Genomic DNA, 22,426 nt, shown 5'->3' with positions numbered 1-22,426 from the left:
AGCTGAAGATGATGCCCTCCTTTGCATCAACACCTCCAAAAAACCATAGAAAATTCTCCTGTATAACCTTGTGTTTGTTACTCTACCTGCTTTTGGTGAAGGTATTTGAATAAATGGTGGAGGAGAAATCAAGAGAGAAAATAGACTCTCCAGTGCTGATGGCATTACGCCTCAGAGATTAGTTAGTTTATCTCAGCACAGATGGTGATCCCCCAGAGGAGCCTTGGACCTTGGTAACTCTAAGTGTTATGCAAACACAGCACAGAGATGGTGGCTGTCCCACAGGGCTTCTGAGTAATCGCTTTCTGTTCAATTACCTTCATTCAAGTTCATTTGTAGCTTAAAGCGTTGCTCAGCATGAACTGGAACATCAGCCTGAACATCCACAAAATGAGAACAAAGCTCTTAGTTTGGTGATTCCATTATTACTAATATTATTATTGTTCTTGTTGTTCTTGTTATTATTATTGTTGTTGTTATTATTTCACTTGATTTAAAAGACTAAGGGAGATGGGGATTTGTGGGAAAGTCACCCTTGATTTGGATGTTCCCAGTTCCCAATTCAGCACAAGCAGGCTACTGCCACAGTTGCAGGCAACAATGCTCAGAAACAGTATAGAGTGGGTAAAAATACACTGTAGATGAGCATTTCCAGATGGAAAACTTTAGCTGGGCATTTATGATTGGATTATAGCTGCTTCATTCCAAACAGTGGGTGAACATTTCTAGTGACCTTGACATGACCGTGGGCCCTCTTACCATTGAATTGGGAAACTCCCTTCCTTGCACAATATAAAACTAACTGGAGAGGAGGTTCCAAGTTTTCACCTCATTAGCTATTCTGGTGGAAAGCAGCTGTATAAAGAAATATTTATGAAATCCAGGTGTGAAGTATTTCAGTGTCACTAGGCAGTTTCTAACTAGGCATTCATCATGCATAAAAATTGCAATTTCAAGATCACTACCAAGAAAAACAAAAAGAAACATTTTGAGTGTGTGCATTTTAAGAGTCCCACTTGTAGAAAATGTTGGTAATGATTTTCAGGGAATGGACAATTTTCTTTAAGTCCCTGGTTTCTCCTCTGTCTCAGCTGCTTCTTCTATTGCTTTCTTGCTATTCACCAATTTGCTGATTTGCAATCCCAAAAGACATGTGTTTTCTCTTCTTATTTTACTCCAATTTTGGCTGGACCTCAAACCAAAGCCTGTGTGCTCTCTTCTCAGAGATTCATTATTAAGCACAGTCTAGTGGTTCTTGCATCCTGCCTTTTCTTTTCCCAGGCCTAAATCCACAGAGGGACTAACAAGCCTGAAGTGGAACATGGGTGGAATTTAGGCATTTATGTAGAAGAGCATAATTCCTAAAGCGTCCTACATAAAGCCTAGCTGGAATCCCCAGGTGTCTAAATTTGCATTTCTAAAGTCCATAGGCATTTAACTTGCCTGTCAAGAAGTGTTGCCCTCCCAGAACAGCACAGTAAATTGGTGCCTCATCTGCTCAGGGGCTCTCCAGTTTGTCAGACCACAGTCCAAATCACTGCAGGAGCTGGAGCCAGACACCCATCCCAAGCTGAGTGTGTACAGATGCAAATGAGTTGCACAAAAAAGCCCAGCAGAGAGGGCAGCTTTCCTTCAGCTGGGTGGTGGTATCCATCTTGCCTACACAGCTCTGCTCATCCTCTGGCATGGCACACAGGAGGTCCAGGCTAAACAGCCTTTTGCTAAACGGAGTTTAAAACCCTTCCTCCCATCTTGCAAGAGTACCAGTGCCTCTTCTGGGCTCTGGGACTTCCCACTCTTAAAACTAAACTTGTGACTCAATGTAGGGAAACATTTCCAATTCCCTGTTCCAAAGGAAGAAAATTGAAACATATGTGATTCAGATACCCTAAACAGGGGAGGAATTTTAGTCTGCACTCCCAACATTTTTCAGACATTTTACATTAGATTATCTTTGGAAAGGATAGAATAAAATTATATAGGACTTGCTTGAAGCACTCAACATCTTGGGGAGCTCAGACACATTCTTGACAATCTCAGTTGAGGGTTGGTATAAGTAACTTTTTCTCAGTGAACACCCTTCTGAGGTGGCCATCTTGGCCTTTACAAAGCATTATTAAGACTTCACACTCCCACCTTCCACAGATGGTCAGGCCCTCTTAAGCTATGTGCACTGATGGCAAGCATCCAAGATGGAAAACCTCATAGGGATGAAATTCAGTACCATCTCCTTCTCCAGGTGAGCAGTCATTTTAGTGTTCTCAGTCAACAAATTGGAAAGGAAAATGTAAATGATCTCTTTCTCCCTAGCATATGGCCTAAGATGGACAGGACTCTCACTCAAAAAAGAACAGGCATTCTGTGTCTATCACCAGATGGACAGGCACATCTGGTTGCTGAGGGCAGATGTTTTGGGGTGCAGGTGTTTGGAGACACCTGCCTGACTTATATGTTCTGGAGCTGGGGAGCTGAGCTGTGCTGCATGTACAGCAGATAAGGATAGATACAGCCAGGATATAGAAAATTAGTAAATTACCCTCTGATACAGGGTAGAGTTCTAAGTATTCAATCCACACATTTTAGGAGCTTGTTGACAAGCTGGAAATGAGCCAGAAACATTTTTCTAAGATTTCAGGATGCCAGAACCCATCCTGCGGGTTGATGGGTTGTCACATAACCTGAACTCTGTCTGTTCAGGTTATGCCACAGAAGGTCAGCGGATGATTCACTCATACTCCTTAAGTAAGAAAAAATAATCCTTATTAGGGAAAAAAGCTTTAGTGGAAACACAGAAATCAGGTTTCCATGTAGAGAGGAAAGAAGTTTTTATATTTTTGGTAATAAATAGTGACAATGAAGAGATACGGCTGATATCCACAGCTGGATCCTCAGCATCTGAGTTCTTTAAGTATATCTGTTCTCTGGGATGCTGTCTTGGACAATATGAGAGCAAAGACTGGACACAGAAATGAATGGGGGCAAGTCTATGCCTCTGTAGTGCCAGTAATCTTCAGGTCATCTCAGTAGTTCAAGATATTTTTAAGAACCTATGCATCTTTTGGGAGAAATCCTCAATTATTTGCTTCACCGTGCAGTATTTTTTCTGTCACAGTTTTACTTTGAATCTTTCAGCAAAACATGATTTTCCATCTTGTTCTCCAAGACTGTATTTTGGCAGGGATTGCCAGAATTTTTTATTCTCTAAGGATGTCAGAAGGTTCTGCATTTTGTCAAACTCTGTGGTAAATAACTCAAACATTTACTTTCCTGTTTTGCTGGCTGCTTCACAGATAGAGTGCAGGACCTTTTCTCCAAGCCAGTATATCATGTCCTAGTCCTGTAAGGCAGTACAAGGAATGATTTGAATGGTTTCTATAGCAGGGAACAAGACAATTTCAAAAGGTAAGACTGGTAAAGTCATTAGTGGCTGTGCTTAGACAATATAGTGGTCAAACACTCACCCTTGAGGGTTTCTGTTCTGCTGCCCATCTCTGGTGCAGACACATCCTTGTACCCTGCTCAGGCAGCCACCAGCTCTCACTGCTGCCACCTTCACTCTGGCAGTGTCACACCTGTTGCCTCTGTTGTACAAGTTGCACACACGTGGTTCAGCTGTGTAATACAGATCATACACACTACAAACCGTGTGGCAATTGGAGGGGACACCAGTGGTGACTTAAAAGAAGATAGAACTCTGTGTTATACTATATATCATTTGTTCCCAAAATTTTTGTTCCCGAGCCACATGTGCATGTACCAATGCATCATTTCTTGAACAAGAAACAATGCACTTTCAGATAACTCAGCAAAGCAGTAATGAAGATAAAATTAAATTTATTTCAATTAAGAAGGTTTATGAGTTATTACTTACAAGCTTTGGTAGCAGCCATAAGAGTGATTGCCACTATCTGAGGGTTGTTTTTAACTCCAGCTGAGCCACAGAAGCAGAGAGTTATGAAAAGCTACCTGACTGATGTGTTGAGCTCCTGGATTTCTACCATGCTAGGACTGAGTGATCTTACAGCTTAGTAATGACAGGAATGATTACCTCTCAGGATGGATGTAATGCTACATTTCAGGGCTTAGGTGCATAACTGCTTTCGTCTTATTATATCTCCCTTTCCATGTATTCTAGTCAATGGCACTGCAATTTCCCAAGCAACTCCTGCTTTCATAAGAAGCCCTGCTAATGACTTTGCCTTCCTTCATTTTCTCCCCAACAAAATGAATAGATCCCCTGCCCTAATCAAAGCCTGTTTTTATTTTCCCTCCTTTATATTTGTGCTTTTTGTAATGGGTGTTAAAGACATGGCTGTTTTCAAAATTTGGTGAATTCAGTGCTGAGCAAAAGCTCCATCATGCCACAGTACCACAGCTACCCGTGGGACCCTGGTGCTGAGCCCCAGCTCTGCCCCCTGCACCACAGTGCCCTAGCAGTGACCAGATATTACTGGGAGCAACCAGGCAGCACTGAAGTGGGTAATTGCAACACAAAGGCGGATAGTTGTAGCATGCTGTGGGGACTTAAATCAGAGCCTTGGACATGTGGGCCCTGGGGCATGAAGGGGTCCTAATCTACACACCCTGATAAACTGAGGCAGGTGAGCTACAGAATACAATCACCAGCCCAAAACTAAAATCTGTGTAAAAGCTGTGGTCATGTCAGACTTGGATCTGTCACTTGGCATGAAACACCCTTTACCTCAGCCATCCTGCAGTGTCAGATATTCCAAATACACTGATACTGCTGCCTCACTTTTTCCCCTGTGTTATTTTAAATGTTGTCCATGAGGCTTCAGGAAGAAGTTCCCATGCTGATTCTCCACAGATATTTATCAGACACAAAATGCAGTATCAGATCTCAAAGTGCTGACAGCTGCCTCTGTACCAAGCTGGTTTGCCCTTGTTTCAGTAGGTAAACATGGTATATTCCTCGAGCCACTTGTTGCAACAGGCAGGCATTGAGAGGTAGTCAGCATTCCTGGATAAATTCATGGTGATGAGGGAAATCTCCCAAGTCACAGGATCATCAAGGTTGAAAGAGACCTCCAAGATCATCCAGACCAACTATCCATCCAGCACCATCACTGTAACCCCTAAACCACATCACCCAGAGCCAGATCCAGATACCTCTTAAACACCTCCAAAAATGGTGATTCCACCATCTACCTGGGCAACCTATTTCCAATGCCTGACCACCCAAACAGCAAAATTTTCTTTTTTCTAATATCTAATCTGAATCTCCCCTGTCTCAGCTTAAGGCCAGAGCACCCCAGCAGTGGAAACCAAGCACTTTGTTAACTTTCCTCCTAATATTTCTCCTCTATCTTATAATACTTCCTTATTTTCTCCATTACTGTGGACATCCATGGAATGTAATAACTGCTATTTTCTTTACCTGTTCTCTTCCACTGATGGCTATTTCCTTCCAGTAAGTGTATTTCCAAAATGCTAGTATTTGTTTCGTACTTACTGGCTTTTTCTTTTTTCAACATATATCCAAATAAAGAAGTCGACAATATAAATGACACTTGTAACCTCATTTTTGTATTCACTTCACGCAGAAAATATTCATACTCACGGCACACTTACTAAAGCACAATATCCCTTTAAATCACTCTGAACATAATATCTTTAAAGCACTGATTAAGTAGTTGCCCCTTTCAATGTAACTACTGCCTGCTAAGTGTGCTGTTAAATCAGCAGCTCATCAAATGGCCTGATGCTAGGATGTAACAAGTTTCTGATGGAATTGTGCTCCTTCAAAGAACAAGCATTTTTTTCATCACCCTCTTAGTCACCTAATTTGACTGAGATCTAAGATCCTAATGCATCAATCTTGTTAATTCTCTTGCCAGTACATAAGAAATTGAAGCAATAAACCACAACCTGTTTGTAGTGGTGTTAACATTATTATGTAGTACACCAGCTGACTGGTGTACTAAGCACCACTTTTTCATTAAACTTCAGCCAATACAACAAGCCTGTAGCTCTTGGGAGTGTCTATCTTGTCATGTCTTTTTTCTTCCCTTCTTTCTAAACCACTGATGACTCATGCAAACTGCTGACCCTTTACTCAGTGTTGAGTTTTGCATCATGAAACACTGTCATGGGCTCTCATTTCTATTCTACCTTCTCTTTGAGTGATGCTGTTATCATATGTGTATCTCTAATGTTGAGACTCCAACTCAAACCAGCAGGTGTGAAGTGTTCCAGAAAAATGGTCAAAAAATTTCTAATGGGGTTAAAAAATATTTTTCCTCTAATCTGACTCCTCTAAGTGGTTGAACTTTTTTTTTTGTTTAAGCATTTAAAAAAGGAAAGAACTCAGGCAAATAGCATCTGCTTCAAAACGTGAGCCATAAAGCTGAAGTTTGGCAAAGTTGTATATACAACTAAAAATATAACACAGCATATGATAGCATGCAGTGTTGATGAACTGTAGCAGCTCACCCTTGACAAACCAGCTTCGTCATAAAGAAAGAAGTTCAATCTCAAAATTGGACACAAAAACTAATGTAAGCAAAGTGCCCTGTAAAAGCCTCAATGAAAAACATACAGAATGAAAACCATAAGGCAGGATTTTAATGGGAACTTTGTCTGAGCAAAGCCTACAGTATTCCAGCCATTGGGAGTCATGTTGGTGCTGATGCATGGGAGAAGGGAGAGAGGGAGTTCTGAGGGTTTTTTGTATTTTACTTTTTACATTTGGGGAAAATGCTGTGTTTTTTCATTGTTTCTGCAACCTGGTTTCTCCATCCTCAGTTTTAGTGCATTGTTTCCTCACAGAAAGAAACGACACCCTTCTTCATTTGCCAGAACATGGTTATTTCCTGTTGGTGGTTGTTAGACATACCCTACTAGTATATAACTTTCCATGTGAGGGCTGCCATGGTAACACAATTTACTGTATACCAGGGTTAATATGTGCATAGACACAGAATAATGTGCAGACACACAAATTACTGCTTCCCTATGGGCTGCTTCTTCTGGCACTGATTTTGCTGCTGTTGTTGGATGCATGCTTTATACATTAGAGAGTGAAAAAACCTTTTTACATTTCATCTTGTATGCTGAATGTTGAGATGTATAACAGAGGCGTGTTACTTACTCTTGGAGGGGGTATGAGGTTGCAAAAATCACACATGCATTTGTGCTTCTGAAAATGCTACATGCGAATGAAAAATCCAGAGCTGATCCCAGGTATTTTTACATATGGAAAATTAACAGGTTTTTAAAGGCCTAGTCTACTCACAATGGCAAAAAAAAAAAAAAAATGTTGCTTATTCTAAATAAGGAATATATCATTTTGAAAAATAATGAATGAAGCAAAACAAAAGCTTTGCAAAGTATCAATGGGATTTCCTACTCTGCAGCTGTGTGCTATTACCAGCTATAGTATATCACTCAAACTCTGCTTTAAGAGGGGTAACTCTCAGCCTACAGGGATTAAGATTGAGAATTTGCAATTCATCATCTTTATTTGGAAGTCTGGTAGCTTGCCTGCCCAAATTAAATACTTTCTCTATCATAAGTATACTTTTCAATTAGTTAGAAACATGGACTGCATTTGATTTCAATAAATAAACAAATTATAAACTCTTGAATCTTCATTAATTTAAATCAACAGTTTAAAATTCAGTCTTGCAAAGTACATGATACTCTCAGATATCTTAATATAATTATGCCAACCTATTTTTCTGATTGTCAGAATCTCAAACATTAGCTCAATTGCTTCAAATACAGTACACTTGATGCAAACTGTTGGCATCAAGCTGCTGTAGAATTTTGCCATAGAAATTTTGCAAAGGATGACACTGAAAAAAAAATCAGACCTACATATTTCTACACTCTTTCTTTTCTGTCTCTGGAGTACAGATGTGCACTTAGGAAAACATTATTTATCTGTTTAAAAGACTCCCAGTAATTTGCAGAAATGGATTTTCAACCAGAGTAATTTAAACTCTTACTGCTGTTTCCAGCACTGTTTATAGCACTCTGGCAAGGCAGGGCGGGGTGGATGAATTAACAAACTACTGCTTTTATCATGGGTTAGCTGACATATGCATAGGCAGGGAAACAAAAATCCAGTAGAGACTGAAGTGGTTGGAGCCTGTTGTTTAAATTACAGGCACTGGTACAACTTCTGAGATTCTGGCTGGGCTGTTTGCACCGCCAGACCAGCTGGTGTGCTCAGCACACACTCACGTGTGTCCTGTGGTCACACAGAGATGCTCATGTACGCAGGCACAGGGGTGTGTTCATGCACTCACTTGCCTTTTCAGGTCCTGGGCTCTGCAGAGCAGGTTCAGCAGCTGTAGGTGTCACACATCCCAGTGGAGAACACGCTCCCTGGAAGGGCTTGGGAAGACACAGACAGTAGCACTGTCCTAAGTTTAATTCAGCACTACCAGCTTCTAAGATGGTTATGGATTATTGTGTCAACAGTGTGGATAATAAAATCTAATACAGTGCTCACCTGACTGCATGTGGAAAGTATGAAATATTTGGCAGTCCTAGGAACCTTTGGAAATTTTGGGTTGGAAAGTTTCCATGGACCTTACAAGAGATTGTAAGATTCTGAAAGGTGAAGACAACATACCGTGCACCATCACAACCTCTTGTGGACAAGCCACTGATGGGTGCTTAGAAGCTTTGTAGCTGTGAGTGCTCATCTCAAGGTGCACTAATTCAGGGTTAATGCCATGCTGCCAAAGCTGCATTGATTTCATGGCAGATAGAGCCCTGGAAGTATAAATACCTCTTGCTTTGAGTAGGATTTAGTGTCTCTGGAATCCCACCCCTGATTTTTACTTCACGGTCATACAGACCTACTTCCAACCCTTGGGCTAGACAACAATTCCTACAAATTCCTGCATGAAGCTCTCTGGTATCTTGGAATTCTCCCAGCCACTGAGTCCTATGGAGATCACAGGCCCCTTTTGTTTTCAATGCTGGATTCTCCATTAAAGCCATGAACACTTACAGCTTGAATGCCAGTTAATGAAATATAACCACACAACTGATGGTATTCAGCTATCAGAACAGAGGAGAGAAGGAATAAATCCAGACAAAAGAAATAAGTGCTATATGGCAGTAGTTAAATGACTAAACCTGCAAGGATTAACTGCATGTCAGGCTGTTCTTCCTTTAGTGAAAGGAAGTGTGTGGAGAGGAAATCTCCTTTGGTAACCATAAACACAGAGTAAAAGCACACATAGGACACTACGTATTATTCACTAGCTATAATTGCTTCCTGTCAAAAATGGACAAACAGACCAAAGTCATTAATCTGACTTATCCCTGGGTTTTATCAAGGAGAGAGAAACTTAATGTGAGAGGTCAAGCATGAAGAACTTCAACCTACCCAAGGAAACAGGCAAAACAAGAGCCAGATCCAGCCTGGCACTCCTCCAGGATCTCAAGCTCATGAGTGACTGTGCTGCACTAGCATCACTCGTGTGATTTTTGTGTGACAAAAACTACACCCCAAGGTGACACTTCAGTGGTTGGCTCTTTGGGTCCACATGTGACCCAAATTCATAGCCCCTTGGTTCAGCTCAGCTGCAAGGGCAGGTTTTTCTGTGCAGTGGTGGGTTCAGAAGTACAAGCCAGCCACCAGTGCTGGCATGGGAATGCCAGCATCTTGGGAATACTGGTAATCTAACTCACATATAAAGAGCTTTGTCCTTTGTAGGTCTCCACATTTTGGGTAGAATTTAGTCTTGATGAAAGACCATTAGTGATTTAGCCATGTCTTTGTAAGTCATGTAATTTGTGTGACAAATACACAATTTTTCCTCTTCCTACTTGTAACATGACATGGTACTCATCTTCAAATAAGGAACAAAAGCAATGTCACACAGTTTTATAAAATGTCAATTTTCCTTTGCCTGATACCAACTGTCAGAACCCAAACCAACAAACTGACAGATCAGTTCAAATTTAGTCCTATTTTTTGTGCTGGTCATTAATCCAACTGAAAGTTTAAGATCAGTTCAAATTTAGTCCTATTTTTTGTGCTGGTCATTAATCCAACTGAAAGTTTATAAATACCACAGAGAAAACAGGTTAATTCTTCCTTTTCAGTGCTATAGAAAAATAATATGGTGGCTCCATTTAATTAATTACAAAAATAATTGAAAGTGTGTGCTTTCTATATTTTATTACACAGGAAAAATATACTCAAATCCATTAAGAATACCTGCATATGATGAATAGTTCTAGACTGAAATTTTATTATTGGCATAATCTGGCATTCTCTAGGAATTTGAAGAAAAATTCCTCACTGGCTTTACTTGGCAGGAGTTGATGTCATATTTTGTCCAAGTTTTCCAAACTTCTTTCTGAGGAACATCATTGGTCATGCTGGGGGGGGTCTGGTGCTGATCCTTTTAATAACCATGTTTGAAGCTGACAGAAATCAGCCAATTTATATTTTTAATTCAATATTGGTTTTTAATTAATTTGTACTTTGTTTTCCTCCTAGTGAGTTTTTCCAAACTGTTTCTTGTAGTTTCTCTGTGATTTATTAAATATTGCAAGAAATGAGTAGAGGTTTTTTCAGGACAGTTCTGCTCTATTGGGTATCTGCAGACTCCGTGCTGTGTGGTTCACTTAAAAACCAAGACAAATGCATCAAACACACTTCAGATTAAACATGATTATTCATTTTCCCTCTTCTCCAACTTCACAGAGTTCTTTGTAAAACAAACAACTCATCATCTTTCACCAGTATAAGAGCAATTTTCCCCTAAAAAGTCATGATCCAACAAACACCAGGATGAATTTGGCACTGTTTAGTTCAAGGTTAGGAAGTGACATGTGCAGTACCTGAGTTTTGCTCTGATGCATACTATCTCAAAGAGATATCTGAAAGTAACTATTTCTGCAGCTGCAAAGCCTAATAATAGAGAAATGCTTTCACCAAGACGGCAAGTGACTTCAAAATAAAATCAAATTCAAAATTCATTAAATCCAGGACCAGTTTCTAGGAAAAAAAATAAAAATAATACATTGTCTCTACTGTATATGTATTGTACCTGTTGATCCAATTTTTGAGTGCTATTAAGTTGGTTTAAATATAACATTACAGGTTACATTTCCAAGGTGTGTTTCAGGAAAGGCCTTTTCAATGTCTCCTCATGGGAAAACCACACTGCAGTTTAAGTGGTGACATTTCAGAAAGCAGAAAAGTTGCACAGTATGAAATTATCTGACTGTGGAAGAGATGAATATGCTACTTATTACAGTAAGTACTAGTTATGTCCAATCACCCAGAATTTACTCTTTAATGTATGCAAGGGGAATGCAAGGTACTCAGCTTGAAATTAAATGCACATTGGACTATTGAAGTGATGAAGAAAAAGTAGGAGAAACAAAAGAAATCTTACAAGTGAGCTGTGAGAGGGGCAAAAAGCAGCTCTTAATTTTTTATAACAGCCTTAATAAGTCAGATCAGAAAGTACAGACACATTTCAGGCCTCAGGTTCTGAAATAATATGGCAATGAACTAAACATCAGCAAACAGACTGATCAATATTATATATAGAAGTTTAATCTACACACTCACAATTTCTTCTAGGATTGCAGAGAAGAGATCAAAGACCAGTTTTAAGCCAATACTATAACAACCCTTTTCATGCAAAATTTGACTTGCTTTCTCTGAAAAACAAAATGCTTAATTACAGTCTGTCTGTTTAAAGGGCAACTCAGTACCAGAACTGTACTCTCTCATGTAAATCTCAGAGGCCAGCAGGGAGGTTTGCATGGAAAGCAAAAGCTGCACAGAGCATGTCAATGGAAGCCACTTGAGCAGCATTTCCTGGCTCTTCCAGCTATTTACCCATTTACGAAGGGAAAATAATCACATTTACTGACTTCATCACAACAAACATTACAAGAAGCTTCACTTAGCAGTGTGCAGATCTTCCCAAAAGCCATGGAAGAAATGAAGGTTTCAGTTTAGATATGTACATTTGGAAACTTACAACATTCACAGCCAGTGATTCTCCAGATGTTCGCTCTTTTACAGAAAGGTGCAAGACATGCTAAGTCAAGAAAAATAACCTTGTCTATGATTCTCCACTCTACTGCATGGGTATAAAATCTGCAGAACATGAATGAATAGCATCACTTCAGTGATGCTGAGTCCAGGTAGAGAGTTTTTTCAAGCAAACCTGGTTTACATTATTTTTAATGACTGTACTTGAATTAATTTTAACTGTTTGCAAAAGAATCTGATCTGAGGATTTCAGAGAATGCTAAAAGCAGGGAGTGGGACTGCTCAGGTGTCAATTCCATTCATGTCCTCTTACCTACGTTAATCTTCTACAAACATGGGTAGAGGGCAGGAGTGACAATGTGTTCCTAAACTTTAGTGGTGCTTTTATACCATCCATAAATCTTTCCCACCTTGTGCCATCTCACCATTACACTGGTGACCCAAGTCTAGCATTTGTGATTGTTGCACTTGGACTTCCTGAAGAAGCAAGAGCAGCATCCCTTAAACCTGTGTATCTAAACACCTGCAAAAAAATCATATTCCTGTTTCAGTGTGCCTGAATTTAATAGTGCCAAATACTTTTTTTTGGCATAACAACACTATTAAGAACTTGGAGAAATTCTCGTTCCATCCTATGCTCTATTTCCAGTAGTAGCTGGAAGTTATGCATCTTATCTCCACTAATCTTCAGGACAAAAACTGAAAACAAAGTCTCTGTGTAAAACAGAGGGCACAGCCTGATCACAGATTAAAATACAGAAGGGTGATTAAAACACCAGCAGAGGGTAGAGCTTTTATTCACTACTACATAACTCAAACTTGGAAGCATCCAAGTACTGCACAGTCATTAATAATAAATAATGATGAGAGATTCAGTTTTCAAGCTGTAGATAATATTGAAAATTTGGCTAATAATTTTGCACCTGTGTACTATAATTACATGTTTCCTCTTAAATTTTAATGCAATTAATTAACATCTGATTAGCATATTTTTATTTAAGGAATGGAAGAAATCTTTCTTTTGGATTTGGAGAAGAAGCACTTTACTATGAAGCAGGATTTCTGTTGAATACTCATGGAAAATTAATGTCTATATCACAACAGGTTCCAAAAAAAGTGACATTTTTAACAGGTGTCACTCCAATGACAACTAGTATCAAGACTTCCATTATTTTTGTCTCATCCATTAATATATAGTTTTAAATTATTCATATACCTTCAACTATATGCATGAAACTTCAGAAGTCACTATTTTCCATCAACAGTTTAGATTGCTTAGAATAAATTATAAATGCAACAGTCATTAGCTAATAAAGCTTCCTGGTAACGTCACCACTAACAGTGTGAAAAGAAACTTCACAAGAAGTTTCATAATAAGACACAGAGATGAGAATTTCATTATCAACTGAAAAGTTGTTGAAATATAACAGATAAATTTGTCAAGGTTGCTTGCCAGAAATAGTCTTCTTATTTATTTATTTAGTTGAGTTAAATTTAATGGTTCCAGTAAAGATACATTGAGTGGCATTTCAAAAGGAGGAAGGATCATCAGAAATAATAAGTTGCACTTCAGATAAAGGTGAAAGCTTTCATTCGAGCTTAATTTGTAAAAGCATTTAAGAGACTGGATGATTCTTAGAAACAAAGGCAAAAATACATCAGTATACAGAAGCTGAGTGCAGTGGAGACAGTAATTTAAAAAATCCAACTATTCTTCCAGGCTGAGCTGATAAGCAGAAGAAATACTGCAGTATCATACACTCCTAGAACGCTGGCTGTAGATCTGTAAACCCGAGTGTTTACTTTCTAAAGCTCAGGATGAAAAGTAAGAAGACTGTATTTGAAAGGCTGCTGTTGAGTAAGTTCAGTAGCACCTCCCACAAAGAACCTCTCTGCTCTTTCATATGTGTTCTGTTTCATGTTTGAAAATTGATAAACAGATGGTGAAAACTGTCGTTCTGCGACGAGTTGCTTCTGCAATCTTCTCTTTCTCCATGTATTTCTATTTTTTCTGCAGTATACTGTTCCATTTGTTTAATCTATAAAGGTAAGAAAAGGAATGAAGGCAACACATGACCAGCAGTAATTTGTTGAGAAAAATGTGCCATAGAAGAGAATAATCAAAAAGAAATTGGGTGATATTTTTCAATATATCAAAATTCCTTATCATATTTTTCTCTCTCGTAAGTATTCCAAAAGTGAGGCCACTCCTCAAGAAAACTCTCTTATGTGCTCATGAATTTATGGCTATTTTTGAAGGCTTCAGTGCCCAGTGGGATGCAGATACCCTGGAAAATCATGATTAGAGAGGAAAAGAGGAGACAGGCACTCTTTCAATCTACTCAGTTACTTTCCTGGAAGACTGAATTTATTTTTCCTCTGTAACAACAAAGATGCAGTAAAAGAAGGGCACATGAAATTTTCTGGAACTCATTCAAGACATGCAGTTTCACTCCTAGGCCATATGCCCTGAAAATCAGACAACTTTCCATATGTAATAGGAGTTGAATGAAACCAATCTTTCCCCCAAAGACACTGTGAGGTTAAACACAATATCACTTTAATTTTAGGAATACATTGTGCAATGAGAAAATATGTAACCATGAGTCATTAAAATATAATAATAATAAAAAATAATAATAGTAATAATAATAATAATAATAATAATAATAATAATAGTAGTACAGGAATAATCTATTTATTGATAATTGTGCTTATCCCATAAAATTTCATGAGTAACACTTCCCTCTTTGATTAATAAAGCCCCAAAGGTCTTTGTTTCAAATATTATTTCTAATTATTCATGGTTTGTAAATGCAATTACAAATAAGTATGAGAGAAAATCAGGCTTATGGTTTAAAGAACCTTAAAGACGCATAGAAACTGAAATGAGCACTCATATCTCCAGTCTAACAATTAGATTTTGTAAGAGGTAGGATTTCCTTTTTTCATGGTAATAAATTTGTGTAAATAGCTTTACACACATGTCATTCACTCACAGTGGACAGAATACAAGATTAACAGGAAAAATGTTGTGAAAAACAATAAGTAAAGATGCTTATTTTTTATTGATATTTCCTATTTATTCTGTATGGGATGAGTGCTCACCAGCAATCCATTGAGATCTGGGAGGGTAAAATCCAGACTAGGTCTTGAGTTACAGCTGCTAATGGGTGTTTGCACTCCAGCAGAGCAGGTCCAGGTTTTTTCTAGGTGAAGAATAAAAGGCCAGTTAAATCCCTGATGTTTCTCATGAACAGATTGAAATTTGTCATTTCAGACACCCTGTGCCCAAATTCTGCAATGCAAGAGAACAAAGTCAGGACAAAACGACTTTCTATCATGAAGATGAAGAAACTCCAGATATTAAGCACCTGAAATCTGCCTGCTGCAAAACACAAACCATGGGTATCCGAAACTGGATAGACTCAACTTCACAGCTGTGGCACTGTTTTGCAGAATTTATGGAGTGACAAGCAAGGCAGTAAGAATTCAACCAGTGCATGAGTGCATTTACATGGTCACAGCCTGGTCCTTCAATTTGCAGAAAAAAGCCCTGGCACGTGGTGTTAGAGCACAACACAGTGTTTCAGGCATTGCCCTCTGTGAGGTGATTGCTAAGCCAGAAACATGGTGGTGTGCTCTAACTCCAGGTTCATTGGAGGATGGAACAGCATTGATGATTTTCTTTATGTTCATCTACAAAGCATGAGACAAATTAGGTTTTGTATGGAAAACCTGTCCAATTTTCCTGTACTGGAGAATTAAAAACAAAAAATAAAGAGTTGTTTTCCTCCAAATCTGACCCTGCCTGTGTCCTTAGACCACCATAGCTGTAATTTGTGTAATGTGTCTGTGTTTCATATGTTCTTTAAAGTGGACCAGTTTCTGAAAGTTTCTGTAATCTAGGACTCCCTGTGCAACTAGTGGCTTGTCAGGATTTAACCACACATTAACATCATCACACTTCCCTCAACTTTCAGTGTAGCAAAGAGAAAAACAGCCACATGAAGTGAAGGCTGAAGGAAGTGCCAGGCAGCATCATCAGAGATACCACAGGGAGATCTGCTGTGTGAGGGTCCTGCCAACAGAGCACCACAGCAACAGCCACATAAATTTACAACATGAAATGTGTTCCAGTTCTGAAGCACAGCTGAAGCCTCAGCTAGTAAGTCACTCCAACAAGTTTTATATCAGAGCAAGTGCATCTGCTTCTGGATCACCCACAATTTTGTCAGAACATGACCTGGTCCTGAAATACACAGAGAGGTTAAATAATATGTGATGGAGAGGAACACCCAGCCAACACCTCCACAACTGCCTTTGAATTCTAAACAATGCACAGCAGAAGCTAGAATATTCTGTGATTGTCTTTAATCACCAAACACCACTTTTTAAAATTTAAATTTATGCCTTTGAGTCAGTTTTTGTTGCCAAAAGCAACAGGTCTTAACAGATACAGTGTGAAACCTATTGTTTAGAACTGGCACTAACTGTTCTTCCTCCTTCTGTAGCAGTAGGGAGTTTTTCCAGGTATGTGGGAGGCAAGCTGCTTGGAGCCATTATATTGCTTGTTCTCTGCGTGATCTCCTTCATTAAATAATCTTTTAATGCAACATTAATAGTAATTGCAAGATTACAGTTCAAAATATTTGATAACATCACACTATGCAGTTGAAAAGCTATGGATCTCCTCTCTAAAGCTGGCTGTGGGGGGCAAGCCTACTGTGAAACACCACTGGTCCCTTGAACTGAAAGTGTTGCAATTCCCTTTATTATTTCTCTTCCAGGTCTGGATGCCTCACTGGTGATAAGTGGTACAGCCTAGCAACAGAAAGCAGAAGCAAGGAAAACAACTGGTTAATTAATTTTTTACTTTGTACTTTTTAAATACATGAATATAGAGAATTTTTTTATTGATTCACAAGGTGGAGGGCTCTCAGTCACCTATTCGAGATTATATTTATTTACTAGTACTTGCTTTCATAATTTTTTGGCTACCCATATATATTTAAGAAATGTAAAATTATTCCATTTTAATCTATGTTGAGTCATCTGCATCTTCTGCATATTTTTCATATATAAAAGAATTACTATTAAGGAACCATTTAACATTAGATTCTGCAAAGGATTAGCAAAAAAAAAAAATGCTTAGAAGTACTATTCTCTCTGAGTCAAATACCCTTTCTGCAGTGATTAGTATTGACTTCTTTTGACTTCCTATTTTTTGATTCCGATATTTGAAAGAATAAATTGTAAGCTATTGCTTACACCAAATATTTAGGTGTAGTTAAACTTTATTTCTTCTATTCTCTCCCATCAAAGTATCCATCACTGTTCTCAAAATTGGTCACCTACAGAACTGGAAAAAAAATAAATAGTAATTTTCCTCTTTCTTCTAAATACTAATCTTCAATATGAAGCTTCATGTTGATTCTAACTTCGAATATCAGTAGCAGTACTGTTAACAATAAAAACATTTCCTAACTGCAGAACTAGTCTGAATCAGAATTAAAAAAAAATGTCATCAGCTCATTGATTCCTTTTTTTTGCTGTATACAAATTCCTTAACTCTGGACTCTCAATTGTTCTTGAGGTAAAATAATCAAAAACTTTACGTCAGAGAGCATGACAAGTTGAAAGGGGCATAAAAAGCCAACCATGATTTTAATTTACAAAGAGTGTTGAGAAGGATTCTTGCAAGAGCTTCACAACAGAGTAGAGCTAACCAGTACTGGAGAAAGGCCTAAATCCCAGACCTTGAATGGCTGATTGCATTAGTCCATGTGAAATATTCATGAGTCACCAGAAACTCAGGCCGAGGATTACAGCCATTGAAGAAACATTTAGAAACTGTATAAAAAAAAACCAAAACCCTGCCTAAACTGGCTTAATATAACATAACTAGTTTAGCATAAATAATACTTAGTTCAAAATAACTAATATAACTGGAATAACATTTCAAGAGCAGCTTTATCTTGGAGCAAGGTAACCAAACTCCTTAAACTCAGCAGGCAAAAGTGAAGACAAGAACTCCAGAGACCATGATTTGTTCTGGATGGACATTGCTGCTGCCTTCCATTTCTGTGAGGTTTTCAGCCTTAAATTCTGTAAAAAAATTTCATGATAGAGACTATTTGTGATCACTTTCTCTCAGCAGAACAAAGCTGCTCTTTCACCACTAACATAACCTATCACTTATCTGCAGCAGGCTTTCACAAAAATAGCTGAACTATGGCTTTGTTTTCTCATTCCCTATCTTGAAATAAAAACAGATGAAAACAGGTATATAATTTTCAGAAAGGGGGGATTTGGCAGTACAGCCAGACTCTCCTTATACATATATATATATATATATATATATATATATCTCAACACTCATGGGTCACATAAAGAAGCCTGCCACCTTCCACACCGGAGAACATAGACACAGGGGCTGACCTGTGCAAGGCTTTCTCAACCAATGAGTTTTTTGGTGTTGGAAAGAATGTGAAAAAGCCAAAACCACAGATATTTGTCCAGCATGAAATTACCAGACAAAATTGGATCAGAACAAACAGTTCCATGAGCCTGGAGGAAGTGTTATTAGTATAAGGAGTGTGCCAATATGGAATGGATTTGTTATCCCTAGAACAGAGTGGTGCAACAAATATAGCTCAGTACAGATGCAGAGGTACAAAGGCCAACCTCTGTCCCAGGATGAAGCCTAACCCTTGTCAACATGGCTATATTAAAGTACTTGAGCCCTCAGACTGTGAGGTGAGAGCCCCTTCACACTCCCTGTTGCTGACCATAAACTCACCTTGCCTATAGCACATTGTCCCTCCTAGTCTACAAACACCTAATGTTGCCAGGCATGGGCAGGTTGTTAACATTTGCATGGCAGGTGAAGACGTTCCAATAATTGACTTAGTGAGTTGCAGACACAGGCAAAGAAGTCTTATCACTGCCATTAATATTGCTATGAAATGACATAATTTAAATAAAAAACTGAAATTGCTGAAAAATGAATAGCAAGGTTCATTACTAAAAGAAAAAAAAGAAAAATCAAAAGTAGCCAACCACCCATATCCCAGGTAACTTGTAATGATAGTGTTTTTTGCAGGACATATTAGTTAAAAATTCAGAAAAAAAATGTAAAATATTTTATAATTTATATGGTATATACATACCGCTGAGTATGAAGAATTCTTTCTGCATAAAAAGCCAGCAAGTGGCACCTCATTAAACAGGACCTAGACTTAATCTGACTTGGAATAGATAAAAAAGAAAGGATTCCTATGAAGCTATACTGCCTGGGGGTTTAATCTCAAAGCTTTCGAGTATAATGAATGAATTAAGTAGGGCAAGTGATTAACAACAAAGAAGCGATCACATAATAAAAACAGAAATAGTACTGAATTTAGAGCAATATTTCCATTGTTTATGGACAAGATCCTGCTGTGCTATTTTTATTGTTTTAACTCTTAAAGAATAGGCAGCCATATGACAGCACATGTTCTCCAGGTTTGGATGGAAAGATGTGGGAAAATGCCATGAGCAGAATACCTAATGGTGCATAAATAATGGACTATTTGGATATCAATAGTTGGATCATTATGAGAATAAAACCAGTCTGCAGGACTCACCAGTATTTTAGAACATATTTCTCTTAATGGTGTAAGAATGGGATAAACACCATCAGAATTATGATGCTTTATATACCGGGGGGGGGCTGCAGCTGGTTTGCCCATCAGCCGGAACAGCAGGAGGCATGGGTAGAACAGTAAGTCAGATCTCAGCATCAGAACCTCCAGCAGCTCCCTGTGCTGCCAGAGCTGAGGCAGGGCTGCCTTACCTTGCAAACTTCCTGACTCAACCAGGGACAAGCACACACTGACACATCACAGGGCTGTGTTGGGGCTTGCGCTTTAAGGCTGGCGTAACTCAAATTAAACACTGCCACTTAATGCAAGCCAATTCTCATAAGGCTAGATATGGGTGTAGACATGTACAAAACAGTGCCCACCTCCCCTCAGCTACAGCCTAAGGTAAATCATCAGACACTGTCGGCTGTCCAGGCTGTCAGTCCTACTCAGTTACCTTGATTGCTCCTCTCCAGACAGTTTCTTGCATTGTTTTCTTTACCTCTGCTCTGGCATTATTAGTGCTCTGGCTCTTCTCACTCCTTCCTAAAATATTTCACTGATAGCAAATTGCATGCTGTAATTTAGGGAGATCCTGAAAGAAACCCCCTGAGCAGAGGTCAGGATAACTCAGGGTCAACAGTGGGAAGACTCTTCCTGGCATAGCAAACTCCAAAGCCAGCCCACAGGATGTGAAGCACTAATATCCATTGACTGACACAGGCTACTGTTCCTGAGTGAGCAGGCAGCACTCAGCACTTTGCCACCCTTCTTTATCGACATAGGCCCAACGTTCTTGAAGCAAGAGGGCTTAATAGTTTTTAATAGCTTTTCCTGGGTCAGGAGCTCTTCTCATAGCATGTGTGGAGCCATATAACAGCTTCAGTTCTCATACAACATAGACAAAACAGTGGCCAGCAGAGATGGAGGATTGTGATCTTTTACATGCCAAAGTGAACTTGAGAGTGCACAACAACCAAATTGATGCATTTTCTTCCACCAAATGAATGCACCAGTCCAAATAATTCTTCAGGGTCTAACAAGTACCAAACGAATTGCACACAATCCTTCTCTCATGATGCTAAGTGGCAAGAAAGAATATGTTTTTCAGTGTTTTTTCTTCCACTGCCTTCACAAGCAAATCTAGTGTATACTGAATTATGTCTTACAGAGGGAGACAAACACTACCAGCTTTAATTTTGAGATTTCAAGACAGAGATCACTAGGGAAAAAAACACATTTTTTCAAGGCACTTGATTGGCTCATAAATTTTGCTTTCCATTCACTAAAGCTTTCAGAAAAGAGAATGAGAGGATAAAGGCTGTAATTGGTGGTACAATGCCCACAAGCCTCAACAGATGTGATCCCTCGTAATGAAGCATGTGGGCCTAATTTGGCATTACTTATTACCAGGAGGATCTTATGCAGGGTATCTTTCTAAATCTATGTTTGGTTGGCACCTGTGCCTTCTTGAAACTGGCATAGCACCTTCTGAGTGGGCACAATGCCACTCTAGCAGATGGGCAAGAGAGCAGATAGATGCCAGAGATCCAGTACTGTATTTGCAACAAGCTAAAAGTAGTGAGGTCTGAGGTCTCATCACAGGACAGCTGAGGTGGGAAGACACCTTGGGAGATGAGCCAGTCCCACCCACTGTTCAGAGTGGGATCAGATAGAGCAGGCTCAGTCCAGTTGGGTTTTGAATATCTCCAAGGATGGAGGCTCTGCAGACTCTCTGAGCAATCTGTTCTGTGTGTCTGACCACCTCCACAATGAAAAAATGTTTTGCTTATGTTAAAATGGAATATCCTGCATTTCTGTTTGTTCCCATTGTCTCTTGTCCTGTCACTGAGCACCACTGAGAAGAATCTGTCTCTGGCTTCTTCACTCCACCATCAGGTATTCCCACAGACTGGTAAACTCCTCCTAATCTTCTTCTAAGATGCAGTACCAGCTCTTCTGGCCCTACTTCCTGTGACAGATGCCTCAATCTCTTAATCATCTTCATGGGCCTTTGCTGGACTCTCTCCAAAAAGTCCAGTATGTGTTGTACTGGGGAGGACAGACCCGGATGCAGCACTCCAGGTGAGGCCTCGCCAGGGCTGAGTAGATGGGAAGATCATCTCCCTGGAGCTGCTGGCATTGCTCTGCCTCATGCAATCCAGGCCATTGCTCCTGGTCCTGCTTGCCACAAGGATGTGCTTTTGGGTCATCCCAGGGCAATGAACACAAAGTGCACACCTATACAATTCTTAGGCCTGAAGTAACTTTGAAAATCTGGATAGTATCCTGTGTTTGGGAGATCATGGTCTTACCAGGAGGGGAGGTGAATCATGGAAAGAATGGTGAGCCAGAGAGACAGTACATGGAGCACAACCCCAGAATGAGATACCTTGGGGAAAGAGGAGATTGCAGAATGTAGCCACCTTCCCAGCTAAATACCTTTCATTTGAGAGCCACGAACTACAGCCCAAACTGGAAAAAATGGTAATGGGAACATATCTAAACAGTAAAACTGCAACCTATAGATCAGATATCGCTGACAAAAAAACCCTCAGCTAATGCCAATTTACAAGAGCTGACAACTAGGTCCAGTACTTTGAAATAGCCTATTGCTTTCTTCTGGTCTTTCAGATTAATTGATTAGCTGTCAGGTGCAATGGCACTTCCCCATAGTGCCCATAAAAGCAGTTCAGTCTACTGGTAAAAGAAATACCAGATATGAGCAGAATTTTTATGCTATATATGAATTTGTAATAACACAGAATGATTTTGCTGTGTTTAGTAGAGGGATGCA

At 39.2% G+C, this 22,426-nt stretch overlaps 1 long non-coding RNA gene across 3 annotated transcripts in view; it reads right to left on the bottom strand.

Moving 5' to 3' along the window:
* Positions 1-11,535: 11,535 nt before the first annotated feature.
* LOC147650534 (uncharacterized) overlaps positions 11,536-22,426 on the bottom strand; it is a 40,221-nt gene continuing 29,330 nt past the window's right edge. For 2 of the 3 annotated variants that reach the window (XR_015276331.1, XR_015276330.1), the window contains exons 3-4: positions 15,113-15,213; positions 11,536-14,043 (exon numbers count right to left, since the gene is read on the bottom strand). This is a non-coding gene — a long non-coding RNA (uncharacterized LOC147650534). The remainder of the gene's footprint in view (positions 14,044-15,112; positions 15,214-22,426) is intronic. The other variant, XR_015276332.1, reaches the window with a different exon arrangement.

The sequence above is a fragment of the Cyanistes caeruleus genome, chromosome 14 (assembly GCF_971803275.1).
Source record: "Cyanistes caeruleus chromosome 14, bCyaCae1.hap1.1, whole genome shotgun sequence".
Classification (NCBI taxonomy): Eukaryota; Metazoa; Chordata; class Aves; order Passeriformes; family Paridae; genus Cyanistes; species Cyanistes caeruleus.
This window is presented reverse-complemented; position numbering and strand designations above follow the sequence as displayed.